Here is a 26,656-nt window from a genome sequence, read left to right as displayed (position 1 = left end):
ACAGTGCCATTGTCTGACTGGGAATTCAAAGAATATATGGGGGTTATGTGCACCCACAATTTTTAATACTGGTATATAGTGCCATTGTCTGACTGGGAATTCAAAGAATATATTGGGGTGACGTGCACCCACAATTTTTACTACTGGTATACAGTGCCATTGTCTGACTGGGAATTCAAAGAATATATTGGGGTGACGTGCACCCACAATTTTTGCTACTGCTACACAGTGCCATTGTCTCACTGGGAATTCAAAGAATATATGGGGGTTATGTGCACCCACAATTTTTAATACTGGTATACAGTGCCATTGTCTCACTGGGAATTCAAAGAATATATTGGGGTTATGTGCACCCACAATTTTTACTACTGGTATATAGTGCCATTGTCTGACTGGGAATTCAAAGAATATATGGGGGTTATGTGCACCCACAATTTTTGCTACTGCTATACAGTTCCATTGTCTCACTGGGAATTCAAAGAATATATGGGGGTTATGTGCACCCACAATTTTTAATACTGGTATACAGTGCCATTGTCTGACTGGGAATTCAAAGAATATATGGGGGTTATGTGCACCCACAATTTTTAATACTGGTATATAGTGCCATTGTCTGACTGGGAATTCAAAGAATATATGGGGGTTACGTGCACCCACAATTTTTGCTACTGCTATACAGTTCCATTGTCTCACTGGGAATTCAAAGAATATATGGGGGTTATGTGCACCCACAATTTTTAATACTGGTATACAGTGCCATTGTCTGACTGGGAATTCAAAGAATATATGGGGGTTACGTGCACCCACAATTTTTAATACTGCTATACAGTTCCATTGTCTCACTGGGAATTCAAAGAATATATGGGGGTTATGTGCACCCACAATTTTTAATACTGGTATACAGTGCCATTGTCTGACTGGGAATTCAAAGAATATATGGGGGTTATGTGCACCCACAATTTTTACTACTGGTATACAGTGCCATTGTCTGACTGGGAATTCAAAGAATATATTGGGGTGACGTGCACCCACAATTTTTGCTACTGCTATACAGTGCCATTGTCTGACTGGGAATTCAAAGAATATATGGGGGTTATGTGCACCCACAATTTTTACTACTGGTATACAGTGCCATTGTCTGACTGGGAATTCAAAGAATATATGGGGGTTACGTGCACCCACAATTTTTGCTACTGCTATACAGTTCCATTGTCTCACTGGGAATTCAAAGAATATATGGGGGTTATGTGCACCCACAATTTTTAATACTGGTATACAGTGCCATTGTCTGACTGGGAATTCAAAGAATATATGGGGGTTATGTGCACCCACAATTTTTAATACTGGTATATAGTGCCATTGTCTGACTGGGAATTCAAAGAATATATGGGGGTTACGTGCACCCACAATTTTTGCTACTGCTATACAGTTCCATTGTCTCACTGGGAATTCAAAGAATATATGGGGGTTATGTGCACCCACAATTTTTAATACTGGTATACAGTGCCATTGTCTGACTGGGAATTCAAAGAATATATGGGGGTTATGTGCACCCACAATTTTTACTACTGGTATACAGTGCCATTGTCTGACTGGGAATTCAAAGAATATATTGGGGTGACGTGCACCCACAATTTTTGCTACTGCTATACAGTGCCATTGTCTGACTGGGAATTCAAAGAATATATGGGGGTTATGTGCACCCACAATTTTTACTACTGGTATACAGTGCCATTGTCTGACTGGGAATTCAAAGAATATATGGGGGTTACGTGCACCCACAATTTTTGCTACTGCTATACAGTTCCATTGTCTCACTGGGAATTCAAAGAATATATGGGGGTTATGTGCACCCACAATTTTTAATACTGGTATACAGTGCCATTGTCCTACTGGGAATTCAAAGAATATATGGGGGTTATGTGCACCCACAATTTTTAATACTGGTATATAGTGCCATTGTCTGACTGGGAATTCAAAGAATATATGGGGGTTACGTGCACCCACAATTTTTGCTACTGCTATACAGTTCCATTGTCTCACTGGGAATTCAAAGAATATATGGGGGTTATGTGCACCCACAATTTTTAATACTGGTATACAGTGCCATTGTCTGACTGGGAATTCAAAGAATATATGGGGGTTATGTGCACCCACAATTTTTACTACTGGTATACAGTGCCATTGTCTGACTGGGAATTCAAAGAATATATTGGGGTGACGTGCACCCACAATTTTTGCTACTGCTATACAGTGCCATTGTCTGACTGGGAATTCAAAGAATATATGGGGGTTATGTGCACCCACAATTTTTACTACTGGTATACAGTGCCATTGTCTGACTGGGAATTCAAAGAATATATGGGGGTTATGTGCACCCACAATTTTTAATACTGGTATACAGTGCCATTGTCTGACTGGGAATTCAAAGAATATATGGGGGTTACGTGCACCCACAATTTTTAATACTGGTATACAGTGCCATTGTCTGACTGGGAATTCAAAGAATATATGGGGGTTATGTGCACCCACAATTTTTAATACTGGTATATAGTGCCATTGTCTGACTGGGAATTCAAAGAATATATGGGGGTTACGTGCACCCACAATTTTTGCTACTGCTATACAGTTCCATTGTCTCACTGGGAATTCAAAGAATATATGGGGGTTATGTGCACCCACAATTTTTAATACTGGTATACAGTGCCATTGTCTGACTGGGAATTCAAAGAATATATGGGGGTTATGTGCACCCACAATTTTTACTACTGGTATACAGTGCCATTGTCTGACTGGGAATTCAAAGAATATATTGGGGTGACGTGCACCCACAATTTTTGCTACTGCTATACAGTGCCATTGTCTGACTGGGAATTCAAAGAATATATGGGGGTTATGTGCACCCACAATTTTTACTACTGGTATACAGTGCCATTGTCTCACTGGGAATTCAAAGAATATATGGGGGTTATGTGCACCCACAATTTTTACTACTGGTATACAGTGCCATTGTCTGACTGGGAATTCAAAGAATATATTGGGGTGACGTGCACCCACAATTTTTGCTACTGCTATACAGTGCCATTGTCTGACTGGGAATTCAAAGAATATATGGGGGTTATGTGCACCCACAATTTTTACTACTGGTATACAGTGCCATTGTCTCACTGGGAATTCAAAGAATATATGGGGGTTATGTGCACCCACAATTTTTACTACTGGTATACAGTGCCATTGTCTCACTGGGAATTCAAAGAATATATGGGGGTTATGTGCACCCACACTTTTTAATACTGGTATACAGTGCCATTGTCTCACTGGGAATTCCACAAATAATTTGGGGATTCATTCACCCTACATCTCAGGCTCTTGCCATATTCACCCAGGTTGTCAGTGCTGCACCAGCTCGTTCCCAGACAGCTCGGCCCGAAAAACACGTTACCTATATAGAGGATTTGGACAATGAAGACAACATGTTCTAAATCTAATGTCTGCACCTTCTCCAGAATTAAAATAAAGGCAGCGTTTAACTTTCAAATAGCACTGCACAAAGGAAGAGCTTATCAGCTTGTCTCATGACATGCTACTGAAAAGTTTCATTTGTGTATCTTAATGTAAATATAGTTGTATAAGCTTTTTGGGTTTTAGGCACTGCCAAGTTATTTATTACCACCCGCTCCCTTATAATGATGATGACGCCAAAGTCACTGTGGGTGTTCAGAGCTCACAGCTTTGGGTGACATTTGTCTTGCTCTCTGTCGGTACCAGCTGTCTTTTTGGATACCGTAAAGTTATGTTGACTTTATTAACAGCTATAGAAGCTTTAGCCAGGTTGTGACGGTGTGTAACCCTAACAACACTAAGTGGGATACACATTAATAGTCAGTCTATGTACGCTAAACGTATCACTGAAGTAATTTTTTTTCCCTCTCCCCTAATATAAGAAAGGAACAGACATTAGACCTAGACCGGGGTTCGAGGCTTGAAAAAATCCAGTATTATTTGTTCTTCATGATGTGAAATATGTGTTGAAAAGCAACCCAAGATGAAGTCAGCCATGTGTGCCAGTGTGTTACTTGGCATGCCTTTGCTGGCCCCAACTGTAAGGGTCACTCTCCATTTCCTCCATTTTCCACTCCCCTTCACACCATTTGTGGTGAAGCAATGGGATGCACTGAAGTGCACCCTCTAGCCTCGTGTGGGATAGGGACATCAGATGCCACTCCAACCCCCTCGTCTTCCTCCGCCAGCCAACGGTGCGAAGATGAGAGGAGTGTGCTCTGAATGTTTTCTGCCTAGCAGAGGCTAGTTCTCACTTACGAAAATGGCCCCACTTTGACCTGTATATCAGGCACAATGGTGTAGGTTTCAAAGAAACATGGCACCAACAAGTTGGAAAACGTGGGCCATGCGTGGACCGTGTTTGAGTCTGGCAAGCTCCAGATCTGCTACCAGGTTCCAGCCATTATCACAGGCGCAAAAATGCCAGGCCCCAGGTGTAGCAGGGAAAAAAAAATGCCATCTCAGCCAGGATGGCATCCCTGACCTCGGAGGCACTGTGCTGTCTGTCCCCCAAGCTGATCAGTTTCAGCACGGCCTACTGACATCTCCCCATGCCAGTGTTACAGTGTTTTCCGCTAGTAGCTGGGGTGGAGGTTGCAGCTTCGTAGGGTTTCAGTCTACTCCTGCCATGAATTTTGGCCTGGGAGAGGAGATAGGCCACCCCAGTTTGCACCCGGGGAACAGACTCCACCACATTCACCCTGCCTGTCATTAAAGATAAGCACTGCAGCATCCCTGACCACAGGCGCTTGTCCATGTGTCGGTGGTCAAGTGGACCTTGCAGCAAAGCGCAGAGCTCTGGGCCCGACTGATGTTATGGGACACATGCAGGCGCAAGGCAGAGACAGCACACCAAGAGAAGTAGTAACGGCTAGGCCCAGCATAGGGAGGTGCCCCAGCTGCCATCTGCTGACGGAAGGCCTGGGTCTCCAGAAGCATAAACAAACACCAACATCTCCAGGGCCAGCAGTTTATCGATGAGGCTGTTACAGGCTTGGGCATGGGGGTGGGTTGTATTGTACTTCTGCCTGCAATGAAAAGCTTGGGAAATGTGGAGTGGCTGGGAAGAGGCGCATGATGGTGCAGGCCAAAAGGGCGCATGAGGGTGAACTCCCCAATGTGTCAGAGATAGGTGTGTAGGTGTCCTTGCATCATATACTTGCACCATATTTGGCTTTGGAAGTTAATTTTGTGCCAAAAAGTGGTTAAGACAGCGATCCCTCAGCTACTCCCGTTACACTGTCTATTGAAGTTACCATCTGTGGAAGTGGACCACCATTTCTAAGATCCCAAAGGAAGCAGGCAAGAGATGTGCAGTTCAGAAAAAAAGATGAGAAAATAAGTTTAGGCTGTAGAGCACAGAGGGATCGGAGAGGACAGAGCTGGTGTCGGCCAGGTATTCCCACAACATGCGCCTATACTTGTCCCTCCTGGTGACACTAGGCCCCTGAGTGGCAGTAATTTGTCCAGGGGGGCCATTAACGTGTTCCAGACCTAGGAATAAGTCTTCCAACAGGGTATAGTTTTGCATGCCTTTGCTTCTACCCACTGTTTTTGCTGCTTAGCTTCCCTCCACATCTACTCTGCTTTCACCCCTAAACATCACCCCAGTTTATGCCTTTGCTTCTACCCAGGTTTTTTGTTGATTTAGCTTCCCTCTACATCTACACTGCTTTAGCCCCTAGACATCACCCCTGTCCATGTGGGGTCGGTGGCCTCGTCATCCACCAACTCCTCTTCCAATTGCGCACTGCCCCCTTACTGCAAACCGCACATGACCACAGCTTGCCTTGATGGCAACTGTGTCTCATGATCCCCACTTAGGTCCAGACAAGTCGGTGGCGGGTCCAAAACCCCAAAATTGGAAGGAACTGGCAGATGCTGCAGTATTTCTAACACCTGTTCCTGGTGCTCGGGCCTGGTCTGTGTTGTACCCTGCACCCTGCTTAACGCATCTGCCATATCCGAAGTTGTGCTGAGCGCATGCTAATGTTTCGTGTCCAGTGCAATGGATGGGATGGGATTTCACATAAGTCTGCCACCCATGGCCACTCATGGTTGAGCAACTGAGGGAGTTGACTTTGACGAACCCGAGGGTTTTGGAGTTGGAACTACATCAAAGGTCTGTGCTGCTCACACACTCTGCTCAACACATGATATGTTTAGTGCCAGCAGTGTGGAGACGTCGCACAACAGCCGTTGTTCTAGCAGGTACAGGCGTTGTAGGAGTGCATAGAGGCTAGCAGCGGCAACTATACACTTTAAAAACTATCCGCACAAGCACCACACTTTCACCAGTAGCTCAGGAACATTGGGGTACCTTTTTCAAAAGATTAGCAGCAATGAGTTAAAAACGTGGCCCAGGCATGGAATATGTTGCAGGCTGCCAAGCTACAGAGCCAATCCCAGGTTACGGCCATTATCACACATGACAACATGCCTGGGCCCAGGTGCAGTGGCAAAAACCACATTGCCGTCTCATCGAGGATGGCATGACTCACTTTGTAGGCAGTGTGCTGTCTGGCCCCCAAGCTGATGAGCTTCAGCACGGCCCGCTGACGTCTCCCCACACCAGTGTTGCAGCGTTTCCAGCTCGTAGCTGGGGTCAATTTAACAGCGGAAGAGGGTGGTGTTTCAGCCCTCCTCCCAGGAATGTTGTGTGGGGAGACAAGTCAGGCCACCACATTTTGCGACCCGGTCCACGCCTCAACTACATTCAACCACTGTGCCCAAATTGAAAGGTAGCGTCCCTGTCCGCATGCACTTGTCCATTCGTAACTGGTCACATGGAACTTTAGGGCTAAGCGCTGAATTTAGGGACCGCCTCATGTTTGGGGGAAAGTGCTGGTGTGGACGGCACAGTGCGGTGGCGCAGTAGACACTCTGCCCAAAAAGGGCAGAGTGTCCCCCAGCCGGGATTCCAACATCTCCTGGGCCAGATTTCTTGAGATGAGGCCGTTGAAGCCTTGGGCATGTGGGTGGGTTGCGCTGTACTTTAGCATGAAATGAAAGGCTTGGGAGATGGGGAGTTGCTGGGAAGAGGCGCATGATGGCGCGGGCAAAAGGAGAAATGGCAGGAAAAGGTGAGGATAAGGGTGAACTCCCCAAAGTGTCAGAGGCAGATGTGGAGGTGTCCTGGCTCCTGGTCTGGACTGCAGCGCCAGCCCTGTCAACAGTGGAAGAGGCAGTGGCCGCCAGGCCAAACGACGATTATCCTGCGCTTGCTCTCACCCACTGAGCCCAGGGCTTGCCTTCCAAATGATGGCACCCGCAAGAGGTGGTGAGATTCCTCTCCGCAGATCTCCAAACCATCTTGGACTTGCAAATTGCACTAAATTTGTCATGTAACTGACATGTATATGATGAGTCTATCCATTGTCTGTTCATTTTGGTGAAAGTCAGCCTGTCAGCTGACAGACAGCTGTGCTTGTCAGTGATGATGTCACCGGCTGCTTGTACCCCCAGTTTTTGCTGCTTAGCTTGCCTCCACATCCACACTGCTTTTGCCCCTACACATCACCCCTATCCATGCCTGTGCCTCTAGCCATAAGTCTGCCACCCATGGAAACTCATGGTGCAGAAAGTGAGGGAGCTGACTCTGAGGAACCCTTGGGTTTTGTAGCTGGTACTCCATCAAAGGTCTCTGCTGCTCACACACCCTGCTGAACATACGGTATCTAGGGTTAGAGCGTGTGGTGACCTCGCACAACAGTAGGTGCTTCAGGCAGATGTAGGCCTTGCTGGAGTGTATTGCGGCTAGCTCCAGGTACTGTAGACTTGGGAAAGTGGGTGTCCAAGTGCCGCACTTTCACCCTTAGCTCAGCTAATTTGGGGTATGTTTTTAAAAATCATTGCACCACTACATTGAACATGTGGGCCAGGCATGGAACGTGTTGGAGGCTGGCAAGCTCCAGAGCCCTCCAACAAGCTAAAAAACCTGGCCCCAGGGGCAGCGGGGATAAACAAATTGCCATCTCATCCAGGATGGCATCCCTGACCTCAGAGGCAGTGTGCTGTCCGTCTCCCAAGCTGATGAGCTTCAGCCCAGCCTGCTGACGTCTCCCCACACCAGTGTTGCAGCGTTTTCAGCTCGTAGCTGGGGTAAATCTAACAGCGGAGGAGGAGGAGGGTGGTGTTTCAGCCCTCCTCCCAGGAATGTTTTGTGGGGAAACAAGTCAGGAAAATTCTTGAAACGGGAGAGTTTTGCATCTTTGCCCTTGCTGCCTATGGACATCCCTTTGCCTCTAGCCACCATTTTCCCTGCTTTGCTTGCCTCCACATCCACACTGCTTTTGCCCCTAGACATCACCCCAGTCCATGCCTTAGCTTGTACCCCCAGTTTTTCCTGCTTAGCTTGCCTCCACATCCACACTGCTTTTGCCCCTAGACATCACCCCAGTCCATGCCTTAGCTTGTACCCCCAGTTTTTCCTGCTTAGCTTGCCTCCACATCCACACTGCTTTTGCCCCTAGACATCACCCCAGTCCATGCCTTAGCTTGTACCCCCAGTTTTTCCTGCTTAGCTTGCCTCCACATCCACACTGCTTTTGCCCCTAGACATCACCCCAGTCCATGCCTTAGCTTGTATCCCCAGTTTTTCCTGCTTAGCTTGCCTCCACATCCACACTGCTTTTGCCCCTAGACATCACCCCAGTCCATGCCTTAGCTTGTACCCCCAGTTTTTCCTGCTTAGCTTGCCTCCACATCCACACTGCTTTTGCCCCTAGACATCATCCCTATCCATGCCTCTTCCCCTAGCCATAACTCTGCCACCCCTGGAAACTCATGGTGCAGAAACTTTGGTTGCTGACTTTGAGGAACCCTTGGGTTTTGTAGATGGAACTCCATCAAAGGTCTGTGCAGCTCACACACCCTGCTCAAGATATGGTATTGTAGGGTTTCAGCGTGTGTGAATGACGGACAACAGCCTGTGTTTGGACAGATGTAGGCCTTGCTAGAGTGTTTTTAGGCTAGCAGCGACTCCTGTGCACTTGCAAAAGTGGGCGCACAAGCGCCGCATTTTCAACAGTAGCTTCGGTACATTTGGGTATGTTTTTAAAAAACTTTGCACCACTAGGTTAGACGTGGGCCAAACATGGAACGTGTTGGAGGCTGGCAAGCTCCAGAGCCGCTACCAGGTTCCAGCCATTATCACAGGCGTAAAAATGCCAGGCCCCAGGTGTAGCAGGGAAAAAAAAATGCCATCTCAGCCAGGATGGCATCCCTGACCTCGGAGGCACTGTGCAGTCTGTCCCCCAAGCTGATGAGCTTCAGCACCGCCTGCTGACGTCTCCCCACACCAGTGTTTTAGCGTTTGCCGCTAGTAGCTGTGGTGGAGGTTGCAGCGTCGTAGGGTTTCAGTCTACTCCTGCCATGAATTTTGGCCTGGGAGAGGAGATAGGCCACCCCAGTTTGCACCCGGGGAACAGACTCCACCACATTCACCCTGCCTGTCATTAAAGATAAGCACTGCAGCATCCCTGACCACAGGCGCTTGTCCAAGTGTCGGTGGTCAAGTGGACCTTGCAGCAAAGCGCGGAACTAAGGGCCCACCTGATGTTGAGTGACACGTGCTGGTGCAAGGCGGGGACGCCACACCGGGAGAAGTTGAGACTGCTAGGGACAGCATAGTGAGGTGCCACAGTTGCCATCAGGTCCGGGAAGGCGGGAGTTTCAACAAGCCGGAACGCCAACCTCTCCTGGGCCAGCAGTTTAGCGATGTTGGCGTTCTAGGCTTGCGTGGGTGGGTGGTTAGCGGTGTATTTCTGCCGGCGCTCCAATGTCTGAGAGATGGTGGGTTGTTGTAAAGAAGCGCCTGATGGTGCCTTTGATGGTGCAGGAGAAGGAGATAAGACAGAAACAGGGGAGGATGAGGGAGAAGTCAACAAAGTGGCGGAGGCAGATGAAGTGATGTCCTGGCTCGTCCTCTGGAGTGCATCGCCAGCACTGTGAGCAGAGGCAGTGGCATGAACGGCGGGCGACGTTTGTCCTGCCGTTGCTGCCTGCCACTGATTCCATTGCTTGGATTCCAAATGACGGTGCATTGAAGTGGTGGACAGGTTGCTCTTCTCAGGGCCCCTACTCGATTTCGAGAGGCAAATTGTGTAGACGACACTATATCTGTCCTCGGCGCATTCCTTGAAAAAACTCTACACCTTCAAGAAACGTGCCCTCGATGGGGGAGTTTTTCTGGGCTGGGTACAAAAGGGAACATCTTCGGACATTCCGGGTCTGGCCTGGCTTCGGCAAAGCAGCTGACCTCTGCCTCTGGACATGTCTCTGCCTCTAGCTACCCTTTTTGGTGCTGCACCTGCCTCAACATCCACACTACTTTCCCAGCTTGACATCTGCCTTGTCCAGGTGGGGTCGGTGTCCTCGTCGTCCACCACCTCCTCTTCCAACTCCTGTCTCGCCTCCTCCTCCTGCACAATGCGCATGTCAACTGGCTGCCCTGACAGCAACTGCGTCTCATCGTCGTCGATGAGGGTGGGTTGCTGGTCATCCGCCACCAAATCGACCGGAGATGGAATGGAGGAGACTCTAGTGTTTGAGCATCTGGACACAGATACTCGTCTGTTAGGTCCGTGGAATCGCGAAATGGAGGGGCAGGTTGCGGTACAGTCAAAGGAAGGGAGAACAGCTCTGGGGAGCAGGGACAGTTGGGGTTATTGTTCTGAGAAGATTGGGAATTTTGGGTGGAAGGAGGACAAGACTGTTGGGTAAGAGGAGGTAGAGGCTGACTGGCTGGTGGACAATGTGCTTTAAGCGTTATCCGACAGCCATTGCAAGACCTGTTCCTGGTTCTCGGGCCTACTAATCTTTGTACCATTCAGCCTAGTTAATGTGGAACTTTTGTGCAAAGCGCAGAACTTAGGGCCCGCCTGATGTTAAGGGACACACGCTGGTACAAGGCTCAACTCACCCTAAGTGCCAAAAACACTGCTGGTGCAAGGCTCTACTCATGCCAAGGGCCTCAATCTCTGCTGGTAGCTCAGCTTAAGGTCATGTAACTTTGTTTGGAAGGGCTCATGTTAAGGGCTAGAAAAGTGAATTTTGGAAGGTCTTACCACATCACACACACACACACACACACACACACACACACACACACTCAAAATGACAGTTAAGGGTGAGGGCTTTTGGAATTCCCATTGCCTATTCCATTTGTGGTTGTCATGGGGAACGTGATTTAAAGGGGTGGTTGTTACTGTTTGTTGAGCTTAAATTGGGGTTTGTGTCCATCCATTTGGGGAGTAAAGAAGGTTTCCAGGTATTTTCCCACTTTGATAGAGGTTTTTTTGAATGTGGAAAGTGTGTAGTTGTTAGGCAGTGATGTTGGGGTAATAGAGGGTCTTTGGTGTGTTAGATGCCCCCAGGCATGCTTCCCCTGCTGTCCCAGTGTCATTCCAGAGGTGTTGGCATCATTTCCTGGGGTGTCATAGTGGACTTGGTGACCCTCCAGACACGGATTTGGGTTTCCCCCTTAACGAGTATCTGTTCCCCATAGACTATAATGGGGTTCGAAACCCGTTCGAACACACGAACATTGAGCGGCTGTTCGAATCGAATTTCGAACCTCGAACATTTTAGTGTTCGCTCATCTCTAGTGGTTACTGCTGTGGATTAATATGCATATTGAAAAATACATTGCTAAAGAAATAACACTGTTGGGTTTTACAATATAATTCTATCAAAGAATCACTAAGCCATAGAATGCAATGTTTTTCGAGGGCTATATGGCTTTGTGCATCCCACATTGAAAGCTAAAAATAGAAAAGAACAACATGACCTACATTCTGATCCATAATTGTTTTATAACTTGTGAAGCCAATCATGGCCTCCCAACAAAAGTTTACTTATTCATCACGGCTAATGTGGTCGAGAATGTCGATCATTACAGCAGTTTTTCCACAAGGACACATCTAAACAACAGCAACATTACATGCATCGCAGCAGGAATATAGATCTGAGGCAAGCGAGAAGCAAACATATGACACATCCAAAGCAGGTTTTCTATTTTTTTTTTTTTGCAGAAAATCAAAAGCAGATTCTCTAAGTATATGGCATTCCCAAGAAGAGGCAGCAACCACGCACAAAATGACTCCACATAGATTCAAGGTGGACTCCTATAAGGCGGTAGTTTGAGAAAGCATCACCCAGGCATCTGGGCCAACCCAAAGTATCCCGACATGTTTCTACTTCCAAAATGATGTACAGTTATACTATTCTGACAGACTTCTCTACTACATTTACGGGGCTGTGGAGTCAGTTGTGGCCAATTTTGGATGGAGTAAGAGTCACAAAAAAAGTTACCAACACCTATTCCATTGAAATAATTAGATGCATAGTTTATGGCATAATTTCTTTCATGGGAACTCGGTCAGTAGTTGTTTTAATAATTTGGAGGATCTTTGCTGCTTTCAACTGACTATGACTTTATATGGCCATTTATGAAGGAGTCTGAGCAGGAGTCACAGGCTATGGGAAAATTAAGGGTAATGACTCCACAGCACTGATAGTCTATCCATCCATCAGTATGCCATCCATTCCGTTTTCAAGGACCCGTATACTGCACACAGTCATGTGCATAGAACAGTCATGTGCCTCACTAGAACTGTTAGACAGTGACCATTTATTCATCTGTAATATAGAGGTGCATAACTGAATGTACTTGGGTATGAAACATACATTTATTTCTGCCAACATGCTCTAACTAGATATGTCCTATTTTATCTACTTATAATAAAGACAATGTAATAATTATGAGTCTTCTTGGAGGGACAATCCCTACTTCTGCTTTGTACAGCTCAGTGAACTATCTCTGTGCAGAAACACAGACAGTTCTTTCTTACCATATAGTCCTTTGATAGGAAATACACAAGGGTCTTACAGAAACCAGACAAATGAAGAATATTCAAATAGTGTGCAGAGAGTAGGCCCCTTTCCCCTCTCTCTAGGTCCGTTCAGCTCTAGCTTCGTTCTACCTACTAACTAAGTAGTGCTGGACACTGTCCTTTTCTACATGGTGGTCTCTCCCTAAGGAGTGACAATATCCCCATAATCTGGTCTGAAGTCTCTCACCTCTGCCAAGTCAGTTCTTCCTAGACTGTGCTGATGAGATCCAATCAGATCGAAACGGCGCCATCCACAGTTGGGATGATACTGACTTGGCAAAATCCCACATCATTGCAATACAGGCTTGTTGGAAAGTCGGGCATGATGTTCAAAGGAGCTTCCCATAGAGTGCAGCATACAGAGGCAGTGTTTCCCTATTTACATCCTGGCAAACATATTTGCATATTCTTCCCATAATCCCCCACAGTGGAGAGAAAAGGGCTTTGTAAGACTCTACACACCTACATGGTGGTCTCTCCCTAAGGAGTGACAATATCCCCATAATCTTTCCTAACAAGTGATAATAGAGCTGTGTGCTGTCACATAAAGCTGGGTGCACATGGTTAGCTAAGAAGACCATGAAGGAGGAGAGATAAAGCTATGTAGATAAAATGAAAACCAAGCAGACATTATGTGATCATTATTAAGATTCTCTGAGCCAAACATTGAGGTTGTAAATTGAAAATGAGGGTTGCTGAATTCATAAGAAATGTTCACTACTCAAATGCCAAAAAATAGACAAGTGCAACTTTTGTTACTCTGGAAACAGGGTAAGACATGAGTTTAGTGCGTTTTAGACCTTAAAATATCAATATTCAGATACTGTTTGTTCTAATACTTAAAAACTTATTAGAGCATAAAGATATAAAAAACAAATGTTTTGTGCCCCTCTTTGATAGTCCAAAAACGTTGGCTGCATGCATATATCCATATCACATGTCCACTATGCAGTGCTCATTTTTCGGTCAGAATTGTATAGTTGATTCAGCATACACTTGAGGTTTGTTATGAATAGAAGAAACACTGGTGTAAACAAACACAGCCTTATTTAAAAACGGGTGGTCGAATTGAGTATTTTATTTTATAATCCTCTTTCTTTAGCACTTTAGATTTATTGATATCATTTATTGGCTATATTGTTTCTCAATCCTTAACTCACTTAAACTAAAATTCTTTTGGTGCTACATTTGTTTCTCTTTGCAGTTATTTTCTCATAACATTGGCATAAAAAGTAAAATGACATTATCAAAAATTTCTTGAACATCTGTGTAAAGTCTGAGCACTTTCTTTTGGCTACAAATAGAAAAGATAACAGAAGGACATATAAAAATTGACACCATGGCAAACTGTAGTTGCTGCCCATGCCAACCGCTCCTCTTTTCATTTGCACCACTTTTGTCTCCATATTGTCTTTCTTTGAAAGAGCAACAACTAGGTTAACAGATGTTATATGAATGCTGCTTCTCCCTGTATGTGTGTGGGTGTCCTTTCACACTGCAGAAAACATACTGATTAAGTGTGTGTGTGTCTGGGATAGGGACAGATATGGGTGATAATCTCTATAAAGTGCTGCAGAATGTATTGATGAGATTTAAGAAACACAAATAACATTGGAAAAATTGTTCATGTTGCATTTTTGTTCAGCATAGTTTAGGATCCTGCTGATATCTGTAATTTCTACAATCTGCAGGTGGCAACACAGCACCTGTACAGACTACAGAATGTTACACCCTGTTAATGCAGACATCTCTGTCTGTTAGGCCTGTTTCACATCTGTATTCGGGGAGTCTGCATGGAGACCCCCGAACAGAATATTGAACGCATTGACAAGTGGTGACCTTATGAAAGCACATGAACCCCATAGACTAGAGAAAAGTACTTCATAAACAACTTTCCTCTCTGTATGATTGGTGCGGACGCCACGTGGAAAATACACGGATCCCATTTCATAAGCTCACCGCTTGTCAATGCGTTTGGTATTCCACTCGTGTGGTCCCCATGCAGAATCCTTGAATGGATTACTGAACGCAGATGTGAACCAGGCTTTAGACAGGTCCTGTGGTTGTAGTAGGCAGATATGTGTCTACCTACAGGAACTAGAAGATTCATACTCATTATATACTATTATATACTGTAAAAGCATGGTACAGGCAAACATTCAGTAGTGTCAATTTTGTAGTATGTGTTAATGCCCCTGCAACATAATCTTTTGTTAGCTGCCTTATTGTGTCTTTTCATAACTATAACACAAATGAATTCAGAGAAGAGAAAGGGTGGTACAACACTGTCCATACCACACAGTTACTCACCTCCCCAAGCACTTTTGTAGATTTGGGAAAACATAACTTTGACATTTTATGCAAATGAAATAGTCGGTGCACTGAGGATGGGCCTTCATCTTCCTGGAACACTACACTCTCCTACCATCTCCTGCTTGTGTCACCTCATGCAGTGATCCTGCCACTGTTATGGCATCACTCTGCTCCCAGGGCTGGGCCCAACCCCAGGACAACTACTACCTTATTTGCATGAGACAACTTCAAATTTGCTTTTATCTAAATGTACAAAAGTGGTTTAGAAAGATATGATGGTTATCACTGTAATGCGTTCTGTACTGTGGTGGTGACAGTGAAAATGCTTGAGGAGGTTATAGACTCCGTGGGGAATCACTCAGGTAGATGCTTGTAGCAGTGCAGGAAACAGGGACACAGACACTGGATTGCACACAAGTTCAGGCTTTATTCATATGTAACGCATACACTGCTTTTGCAAAGCCACAGGATAAACAAAACAAAATCCTTCTCGGCTGAGAAAACTAACTTAAATGTAAGGAAACTTTTCCCTGACTATACAGGAGACTGGCTACCAGTCTCCTACCTTGGCAACAACAACAGGTGGCACAGTACCTGCTTTGGAGGTCCGGTCTGGACAGTTCAACTCTGTCACTGTGGTGCCACGCCGCTAGTCTTCACACTCAGACTGTTATTAGGGCCTGATTAGTCAGCTGACCTCCCTGGTGTGAATCTTTACCATACACCCTTTAGCTGCCTGGCTGGGACATACCTGTCTTCCCAGACCACACCCTTCACTCTCTCACAACTCCCTTTAACAATTCATCAAAATGAATGTGAGACTGTGAATCAATGAAACCTCAACTTCACATCTACAGGTTATTGGGCTTCTGGCAATTCCCAATGATACATTTATAAAAGTAAATGGCAATAAGAAATAAATAAGAAGACCTAAACCATATGTACATGAGAAGAGGCTGATCTGTACAAAGTTTTCTTTCCTAATTATGGTCAATTACGCATTTTACAAAGATTGGATTATTGAACCATGATATGAATGTTCATTAAGGGCTTCACTATAAACCGGGTCAGAATGGTCTTCTAGTGTATCTAGGGTCTTTCAGTGGTTGAAGGCTCTTACACAATGGTCCAGGAGAAAACCATACCTTGCCATCAATGTTTAGAGCTGACACTCTATCTATTATGGCATTCTTCACAAATAGTCTATCAGACCTTACTGACAATGGTTCTGTGTATGTAATGGTAATATGTATGTAACGCAATAAAAAGTAAATATAGAAATCTCACAAAACATCACTTATTGGAGGATGAATTTTGTTGATATCCCAATTATGAGAAGGCTCATATCTCCACATACTGTAAGTTAGGCCCATATGTGGAATGCATGTGTACGTAGTCAGAAGACAAATCTCTAACATTGTGTGATTGACATGTCTTAGTAAAAGATAACCTGGAATAATTTTGACTTTGACTTGTACACCATTGATATGTGATTGATAGTGTTTAACCCTTAAGTACCCTCACTGATTAACAGATCTATGGGACTCATGAAATCATTCACATGCCACTGAAGTACATTTTGTTTGTTTTCTGAAACTTTAGCACAAGCCCTAAACTATGTTGGAAAAAGTGAACTACACATTTAATAATGCATTACCTGAAACTACACATTTACATACAATAGCCAGCACTTACATCACTACACAGAGTGTATAACCCTCTGATAATCAATATACTCATGAAGGTACAATGTTGCTCAGTGCATTATCTGATAGATATTAGTAAAAAGATGTAACTCTGCACTTACCAGCAATTGAATCTTTTTTGCTGCATCTTACCTAGCAGCAAAGTGTAGAGAGCAGCAACTAACAAAACCTGGTTAGGTAAAGTATTCTGAGAATGAATTGTTCAGCAACTCTCAAGAGTTGTGTAAATCCAATGTTCTATATATCATCTATGTCAGTAGTTGGCCGGATATGTGAAACAGGTCTTTATGTATGAGTCAACCAGAATATTTATTATCAAAAGAAATGCAGAAATGTCTGGGTTATAGCATGATTTATGCAGCTAATACATTAGCGAGAGGAACGGCCGAATAGTCATGGGATCTCTATTCATGTCTCTATATTTTATCTACTAGGTAACAAACTCTACGCCTGAGCCCTATCTATCTCTAAGAGAAACCATCTATCTACAGCTTGTATGATCAACGCCTAGAAGAGAAATGACAACATCAACAGTAAGCAGCAATGGCTGAGAATGACTAAGCAGACAGCCCTGATTTGTAGAATGTTCATTTACATATGGGTGGTCACAAAATGTTTATAGGTGTCCTTACCCAATGGGTAGTATAAAGTAAACTCACTCCCAAGTAGATCAATGAAAATAGCTGTGGACATCTGAACTTGCCCCTCTCACCCCTGTGGACATTTTTCTCGCCCTTCTAAAAATTATTGTAAATTTTGCTTATATGTAGCTTAATTTGGCTTGAAAGAACATTAAAATATACCAAATATTGCAATTCTTTACATCTTAAACTTTGGGTGCATTGTGATAACTATATATAGTCTTATAAGGAAATGTGACAACCACTGTGTGAGTTGTAATGGTGGTCATATTGATTGTCATACAATTTTGCCAGACATATATCATTATAGGGGCATCACAGGACTTTAATTTTAGAGGGAGTCTTTCACCAGGGTGAAGCATATTAAACTAGCAAAACAGTTAGGTCCAGCTCACCCATGAAAATTTGTACCTCTGTTGTACCAAAGATATTAATTTATTTCAGAATATGCAAGCAAACAATCTGGAACACCCAAGGAAGCTCCATTGCTCCATATTGCTATGTCTGACACTGCCCAGGAATGCCCCTACTTACTTTGGGTGAGAGGACAAGGGAGCTTAGCTGAAGTCTTGCCTGGCCTTGTCACTCAAAGAAGGGAAGAGGAAAGAAAGCATATTAAAGCAGTGTGGGATGCAGGTTTGGTGCAACAGAGGCATCCTCAGGGCTCCTGATTGCTCACTTGGTTATGTTGAAATAAATTAATATCTCTACAACACAGACATGGGGTTAATGGGGGAAAAGCATACAAGCAGGGGAACGTGAGATCTAAATGTGCTGCTAGTTTAATATGTTTCAATCTAGTGACAGACTCTCTTTAGGCTGAGGCCAAACGTTGCAGAAATGCAATTTTTTTTGTTGCAGATGCTGTTGTGATTTTTTGAGCCAAAGCCAAAAATGGCTACAAGAGGAATGGGAAATACATATATATAAAGTTCTTATACTTCTCCCTTCTGCACAATCCACTCGGCTTTGGCTCAAAAAACCTCAACAAAATCTGCAACCAATAAAAGCTGCATTTCCGCAACAAGGGGCCTTAACCTTAATGACCTATCCTTAGCTATGGTCATCAATATCAGATTGTCAGGGGTCTGACGCACAGCATCCCATGAATCAACTGTTAAAAAGAGCCGCAATACACTGGAACCAATACACTGGTTCATTCAAGTGGATGGGACTGAGCTGGCAGTACCTTTCATGCCTGTATTGCAGTCTATGGAGCTGTGTTAGTTGCAGTGCATGGCAGATCCTTCAGAGGGTTTAAACCCCCGCCGATCTATTACTGAGAATCTTTTCAAAGGATTGGTCATTAATACGAAAGTCTGGAAATTACGCTTTAACAACTTAATTTAGCAGAAGGCAGGATCTCAAGGACTGATATGTATAGATTAGGTATCTTTTTACTGTATATTGAAGTGTTGCTACTTCCTCTATTCACACTGACATGTATTGAGCAGACAGTTGACAAAATATCCTTCGGTATAACACATCATGTTCCTTATGATAGAAGAAGCTTACAAAGCATGATGGGAGTTTTTAAATTCAAATTGATGAGCTGCCACAATTTTGCGAATGTATGCAAGAACAAGTTTCCATTATACAGCTGAATTGCTCTTTAGTTAGTGATCACCGCTCTCCCTATAAAGTTTTACAGTAGGGAAAGCTCAGGAACGGTCACATGTAAGAATTTGCCATGGACTTAGTGGCAGATTCAGTCCCCAAATCCACAGCAGATTCCGCCCAGAGTCTGCCTCCCTTTGTTTTCAATAGGAGGCAGAGACCGCAGCAGGATGCCGAGAAAAAAAGGCGTCATACTCCATCATGACACAAATTCCACAGCTCGAGACTCCTTATTGGTTAGGTCCATTCATCTAGGTCTAATCAGCAGCAGAGAGCCGTGACGCAATGCCAATGATAGCATCCCAGCATGGGTAGCCCATGGCTGAACATGGAAAAGATGGAATTCCTCTTTATTTTCCACAGTAAACGTACCCTTAATATATTATTTGCTTAATGGCGTGACTATAGTGTTCACCTGAGGGATTACTTAGAAATCCAGAGACATTGCCATTCATGACATATGCACAAGGTATACATAAAATGTCTGACTGATGCAAGTTACATCTCCATTCACTCCATGCCTGGATGTGACGGACAAAGGTCATATCACACGGCAAGTCAGAGCAACCCCCGCATTCCAGATAGTGGACCTGCATCTATTAGACATAACCTGTGGAAAATATTATCAAAGTTGAATTCAGCGCACTGTCTGCTTTCTAGCGGTATATAAAACCACATGTGCCCCAGGAGCAGGAGGTGAAAGGTCCTCTTTAAAATGAAAGAACTCTACTGTACACATGTATTCATCTCTCCACCAAAGAGTGGGATCAAGGACCATTTATTCTTATGGAACTGGTGAGTATCCTAGAGGGTTAAAATCACTTTTAGTAACACTTTATGGCATTGTGACGTCTAATGTCCGCTAATTATAATTGCATGTCCGTTTAAGAAAATAAATGTCCAACCTTTGTCATTGAAAGTCACATTTTAACCTTGGCAACATTTCTCTGTCACATATTGTTCAAAAACTAGAAGAAAAGGAAGCATACCATAGCTTTAATTTACAATGACCACCTATGCTAAACCTAATGTATAAAAGCTTTCAGGTTTATTAATAAATCTTATAAGAAAAAGAATGAGTCTCATAAAACCAACTGGATTCTTGCCAGACTTTGCAAATGTCAGCTGGTTTGCCATTAAGGCCGGGGCCTCACGATGTGAAAACGCTGCGTTTTACATTACCTGCAAAGTGGATGGATTCTGGCTAATCCCATCCACACATTGCAGAAAAAAAATCACCAGGGGAAAAGGTCCTCAGAGGAAAACTTTGCAGACTTTCTGTATAAAACGCTGTGGAAAAAAAAAACAATGCTTTTTTTGCAGCGTTTTTTGGCTGTGGCTCGCTACATGGGGCCTTAGATTAAGGCTAAGGCCCCACACATCGGGCCCCATTTAACACTAAGTCTCTCTGTGGATTTTCTGCCCTTTTTGAACCTATACAGAAAACTCGTGTTTCCATAGGTATAATTGACATGTTGTGATTTCCAAAAACGCAACGGTTTTAGAAATTGCTGCATTTCCGCTACGGGTATATTTCTGCAATGTGTGTTAGCAGATTCCCATAGACTTTGCAGGGACTGTAAAACGCTGCGGTTTCTGCCACGGTGTTACCTCCATGTAGGGACTCTGTCTAAAGTGGTATTCATATTTAATATTGCTAGGACATACAGAATATGGCATATTATTCTATTGGGTGAAGAGTTAACATATGGGACCGCTGCTAATACTGAAGTCCCTTTTTCTTGGCACAGAAGCCCTCTCAGCCATCACTGTAAAGAGTAATACAGAATAGCTCCATGCAAGTAAATGCGGCTGTGCCACTGTTTCCAGTGCAGGGTGTGGTCAGCAGTGCAATTGTGTTGGGCTTATTTGTAATAGGTAGTGGTCAGACTCCCCTGATCAGATAGTGACGCTTTGAGTACATAAAGATATGCCAAGGGAAGTATTTTTAAGCCATGCTTATTTGCTCTGATAAAGGGAGTCAGTCACCAGAACCCAATATATGAATCCAGCCATGCAGATAGATAGGTTAGAATCACCTGAATCGAACTGCGTTTCCCCTTCTGCCTCCGTTGCCAAAATATCACAGTTTATGTCTATATGTAACTTCATTTTGTATATTGACATAAGCGGTGCTATCTTGGTAACTGAGGAACAGATTCATATAAGGGGAGAACACCGATTGACTTAGGTGACCCTAAGCTGTCCATGTGTGGGGCTGGGTTGATATGCTTGGTTCTGGGGACAGACTGTCTTTTACAATAACAATATTAAAATATTGTATGTTTGACATCATATGAAAGAAAATATACATGACCTTTATTAATATAACTAATCTGTATGGTAGAAATTGCCAGTTTATTTTTCCCACAAAAAAGCAGCCCAAGGTAAATTTAAGGGTTTTTAAAGTTTGGGTTCTCAGATTGGTGCTGACGCTGGAGATGGTATAACTAGTACAGGACAGCAATGTGTGACCAATGAAATGGCCACTTCTCTCTCTGGAGTGCCCCTTCACTGTTCATCCAAACATAACTAGGTAATACTTGTGACTGTTCCTGGGTTTGCAGCTCAGCCTCATTTAGTTTTAGCCTCTGTGTCTTGGAATTGCTAAAAGCCAAGGTGTCAGACCATAATGATTTAGAGATAGGGCATCAAGATTTTTTTCACCACAAACCACTTTTTTTAAAAAAAATTCTGCTTGCCAGCAGCTGCCACTAGGAGGAGCTCAGTGCATACAGACTTATACAGCTGTAAATACTTTGTACTGGATTTCTTTCCAATAAGTGATAATTTCCTCTGTATACACATTCATACAGGTGAAGCTGTAATTCAGAAAGTATGGGTGGTGGAGACTGCCCTCTGGGCTCACTAGAACAGAGTCCAGTTGTGAGTGTTAATTACTCAAAAGTCTATGCTATACTGCTAATAAAGGAAAGATGACCAGGTTTTCTGTTAGCCATTGAAAGGTATCAAGTACTGAAGACTCTTCATCTTCTAAGCCATGTACACGACAGCGTGCATCTAATGTAGAGCAGAGTTTGCAGCAGAATGCACTTCGATAACATTCATGGTGACTTCTGAGTGCGTTCTGTGACGCACTCACCTCAATGGGGGCTTTAGATTCATTCTGTTCCAAAGACATGGAGCAGGATAGGATCAGCACCAAAGTCATCCATGTCATTAGAACAGCATGAATTGGCAGTCTCCATAGAGGGGCTTGGATAACACTCTGATGTCACTCAGTCATGTGCATGGGGCTTTATATCTACTGGCTAACATGGTACAAAGATATCTTTTTCCTTATACTAATAAATGACAGAGCAGTCTTCTCAGCAGCTATGAATCACATGTTGTCTTCAGACAGAGCAGCACAAACACTAATTTACAGGCGTATGTGTTTTATAAACATCTATGTACTTACTTTTTGTAGCAAAAGAACCCATCACTTGTGACCAGTGAACAATATGAAGTATGGACAAATCAGACTGGGCAGCACTATTTAAAGGGCAGGTCTATCTACAATATATTTGTCCTTAAAGGGATTCTACCATTAAACTACCTTTTTTTCTAATGAACACGTCGGAATAGCCTTAAGAAAGGCTATTCGTCTCCTACCTTTAGACGAGGTCTCCGCCGCGCCGTTCCGTAGAAATACCGGTTTTAACCGGTATGCAAATGAGCTCTCTGCAGCAATGAGGGCGGGCCCCAGCGCTGAAAGGCCGATGAGCGCATCCCCATTGCTGCCCAGAGCTCTTTCCTGCGCCGCCACCTTCTTCTGCAGCAACTCCGCCTCTTCTGGCTTCTCTTGCTCATGTAGTTCGATACAGGAGCGTAGAGAGGCCACCCCAAAATGGCCGCAGGCCGGCTCCTGTATTGAACTGCAAGAGCGGCTATCCAAAAATGGCCGCCGCCGGCCATTTTGGGGTGGCCTCTCTATGCTCCTGTATCGAACTACAAGAGCAAGAGAAGCCAGAAGAGGCGGAGTTGCTGCAGAAGAAGGAGGCGGCGCAGGAAAGAGCTCTCGGGCAACAATGGGGATGCGCTCATCGGCCTTTCAGCGCTGGAGCCCGCCCTCATTGCTGCCGAGAGCTCATTTGCATACCGGTTAAAACCGGTATTTCTACGGAACGGCGCGGCGGAGACCACGTCTAAAGGTAGGAGACGAATAGCTTTTCTTAAGGCTATTCTGACGTGGTAATTAGAAAAAAAAGTAGTTTAATGGTAGAATCCCTTTAAACATTCTGTACGGCAAATGTATGCCATAGATGGTTGTTGCTGCTTCTTCATTTTGGAAAGATCTAAGACAAAGTTCCTAGCCAATATTTATTATCTATATGTCAAGTCAGAAGACATGTTTATGTAGGGTGCAGCTGCAAACTCAGTATTTTACACGAATATACCGTATATTGTATATTACTAATCCTTAAGAAATAAGCCCGGAAAGTACACTGCTTTCATACTTGCTTCCATTGCTGGATGCTGACACTATTTGTCTCCTCATTGTCTGAGAAATCATCCCCCGCAAAAGGCCTCATTGGGTCTAATATCATCTATTAATCTCAGTGCCAGAACATGTGCACTGGACGTTCCTGATACAGAAGCCCATTTCACACTATAAATGGATTGCTGTAAACTTGTGTTGTCACAATGGTAAGAAGAACTACATGATTTCTACAGCGACTAAACCCAATTCTATGTCACATCTCTGGAGCCTGTATCTGAGAATAGTGCATGAATAGCTACATCCTACCCATTGCGCATATTTTATCTTTTATCTGTTCCTTTATTACAGAGAATCTCAAGAATATGTAAAATATTAATGACAACTGTGCATAGATTTTCCCCAGTGCAAAACATATATATAAATTCTATATACATTGGATGACTGTGATTGCAGCAAGAACATTCTGTGCTCACATATTTCTTGCCTTCTCTATGTAATGTAATTTCTATGGGACCTCTCTATAATGTCAGCCTTAATTACTGTACGTCTCCTACACATGAGCAGGGAACAATGGCACCAGGCCAGAAATGGACAGCATTCTGTCTTGGCAAAATTATGGAAGGAGGAAGATTTCGTGATGGTATTTTGGATGCACATTGTGTCATATAAAATACACAGAATATGACGTTTTAGTAAATAACATTGAATGTGTCTGCCTTTTTAGTATTTTGTTTTCCAATGAAACTCTTTTGTTGTAAAAATATATAATAGAAAATAAATATGTAAATGTATGTGATAGCCATATGAATCCTGTGAATTTATTAAGTCTACATAACATTTCCACATCTTATGGTGGTGTGAAAATTACAATGGGTGTTGCTTCCCTTTCCACCAGGAAAATTCTATATATACTAGACCACTAGGTAAAGTGAGAGAAGGGTGTGTGTATGGGCAAGGGGGGGGAAGTAATAGTCTAATAGTGACAAATGATTCCCCACTGACTGTCCTTTCTCACCAGCAGGTGTTACTGCAAAGCAGTGGGGATTTCAGATCATGACACTGCATCAGGAGTAGCAGACATCCACATACATGTCCTACTATCATGTTACACATCCCGAGGACAGAGAAAGAGCTCTTCATTGGTCACAATAATGGAGCAGATGCTGGGGGTTGACACAGATCAGTGTATAGAAGTCTCACTCCCCATAATGTGACAGTGTCTGGGGAATTACAGGACTCCAGTATACATTACAATCAATGCCCTGTGGAAGGGGCTAATATATTCATACAATAACTGGCCAATAAATACCCTTAATTAAGACATGCTGGCACCGAATAGAATCCTAGTAAATGGAGAACTTATAGCAGAGGCTTCTATAAAGCAAACATTTACATTTCCAATTATTAAAAATCTAAATTTCTGGGGATTTTAGGACCCTTGCTGTTAGATGAGACCCTAGACAGAGGATTAATCTTCTTAGGGCAAAACCAAGGCTGATTACTTCTGGTGCTGTCTGATCCCAAGCATTCAGTATGCACATCAATCACAATGCCTCCCACTCCTGTACTCAGATGGATAAGGTGGCGTTCCTCTAAGATACATTATAGCTTTTGCATACAACTGCACTGATACACCGTCACTCCTTCCTGAGGAATAGAGGTGAGATGCAATGACACCTAGCTACACACCAAAGACATGGCAGAGATTACACTCCCCATTTATCAGCTGGGTAGACCCATCATTTCTTTACAATGATGAAGAAACTAACAGCAATTTTTGCTACAATCTGATGGAAAACTATTGAAAAATCACAGGGTGTAAATGGCAGAATCAGTTTCTATGACACAGGGGATGGGAGGGGTTCTCAATTATGCAGCATATAATGAACTAGTATCCATGTAGATTATGTCAATCTGTGATCTTCATACGTATAGTGACCTAGTGGCCATATATACAGCTGGATTATATCACTCTGTGCTCTTCATACATATAATGACTCTATATAACACTGGATACGTCACATTGTGCTCTTCATATATATAATGACCTAGTGGCCATATATATATAGCTGGAATATATCAGTCTGTGCTCTTCACACATATAATGACCTAGTAGCCATATATACAGCTGGATTATGTCACATTGTGCTCTTCATATATATAATGACCTAGTGGCCGTATATATACAGCTGGACTATATCACTCTGTGCTCTTCACACATATAATGACCTAGTGGCCATATATACAGCTGGATTATATCACTCTGTTCAGCTCATACATGCACTGTAGGGTACCCAGGCGCAGGTTTATGGAGACCACGCATATTATATCTTCATGGTCACCATTCTTAGGGTCCATGACACACAGAAGGCTGCTCCTTATGTATACAGCATCTTGTCCTGCCCTCTAGGATGGAAGAATGTAATGGAGCACAGGCTGCCCATTAACATGCTGAGCACTGGCAGCAGCTAGGCATGGCTTCCAGTCTTTCTCATCAGCCATGTCCTCCCCTGCATCCTGCTCATGTCTATCCTCTGCCCTGCAGCATCCCCTGCCATGCCTGCCACTCTGCACTCACATGTCATAGAAGCATTACAGTCAATCCCTGTAAAAGTGGGTCCTACCTTCCCGCTGCAGCACTGCGCTGTCACCAGAGGAGCTCCAGCACCTGGGGAAGCCCCCTCCCCCTGCTCTGCTTCGGTTTGCCTGCAGTCCCTGCCCAGCCAGCCCTCTCTGCAGCTCTGCGCCCTCCCCACACTGTTATTGGGGGGTGAGGCAGGCAGACGGCTCGGGCTAGAGGCGGCGATCACTGATTGGCTGACAGTGATGTCATTCCAAGCAGCCGGAGGAGCAGGGCTGCTGCAGCGGTGTATCCGCAGTCCTGGACCACAGATGCCCGAAGAGTCCTGGCACCTCCTGGACGGGGCACTGGCCAAGGATGGGGTGAGGAGAACCTCGGGAAGGTGTACATGTATGGAG

The 26,656-nt window shown here is 44.1% G+C and overlaps 1 protein-coding gene across 3 annotated transcripts in view; it reads right to left on the bottom strand.

The window, feature by feature from the left end:
• Positions 1–26,405, bottom strand: part of CNTN1 (contactin 1) — a 145,653-nt gene extending 119,248 nt beyond the window's left edge. For 2 of the 3 annotated variants that reach the window (XM_075274228.1, XM_075274231.1), the window contains exon 1: positions 26,302–26,405. The gene's annotated coding sequence lies outside the window, so the exon portion shown is untranslated. The remainder of the gene's footprint in view (positions 1–26,301) is intronic. The other variant, XM_075274230.1, reaches the window with a different exon arrangement.
• Positions 26,406–26,656: the final 251 nt, after the last annotated feature.

The sequence above is a fragment of the Leptodactylus fuscus genome, chromosome 5 (assembly GCF_031893055.1).
Source record: "Leptodactylus fuscus isolate aLepFus1 chromosome 5, aLepFus1.hap2, whole genome shotgun sequence".
NCBI lineage: Eukaryota > Metazoa > Chordata > Amphibia > Anura > Leptodactylidae > Leptodactylus > Leptodactylus fuscus.
Note: the sequence above shows the minus strand (reverse complement) of the source record. Positions and strands in the feature narration are given on the sequence as shown.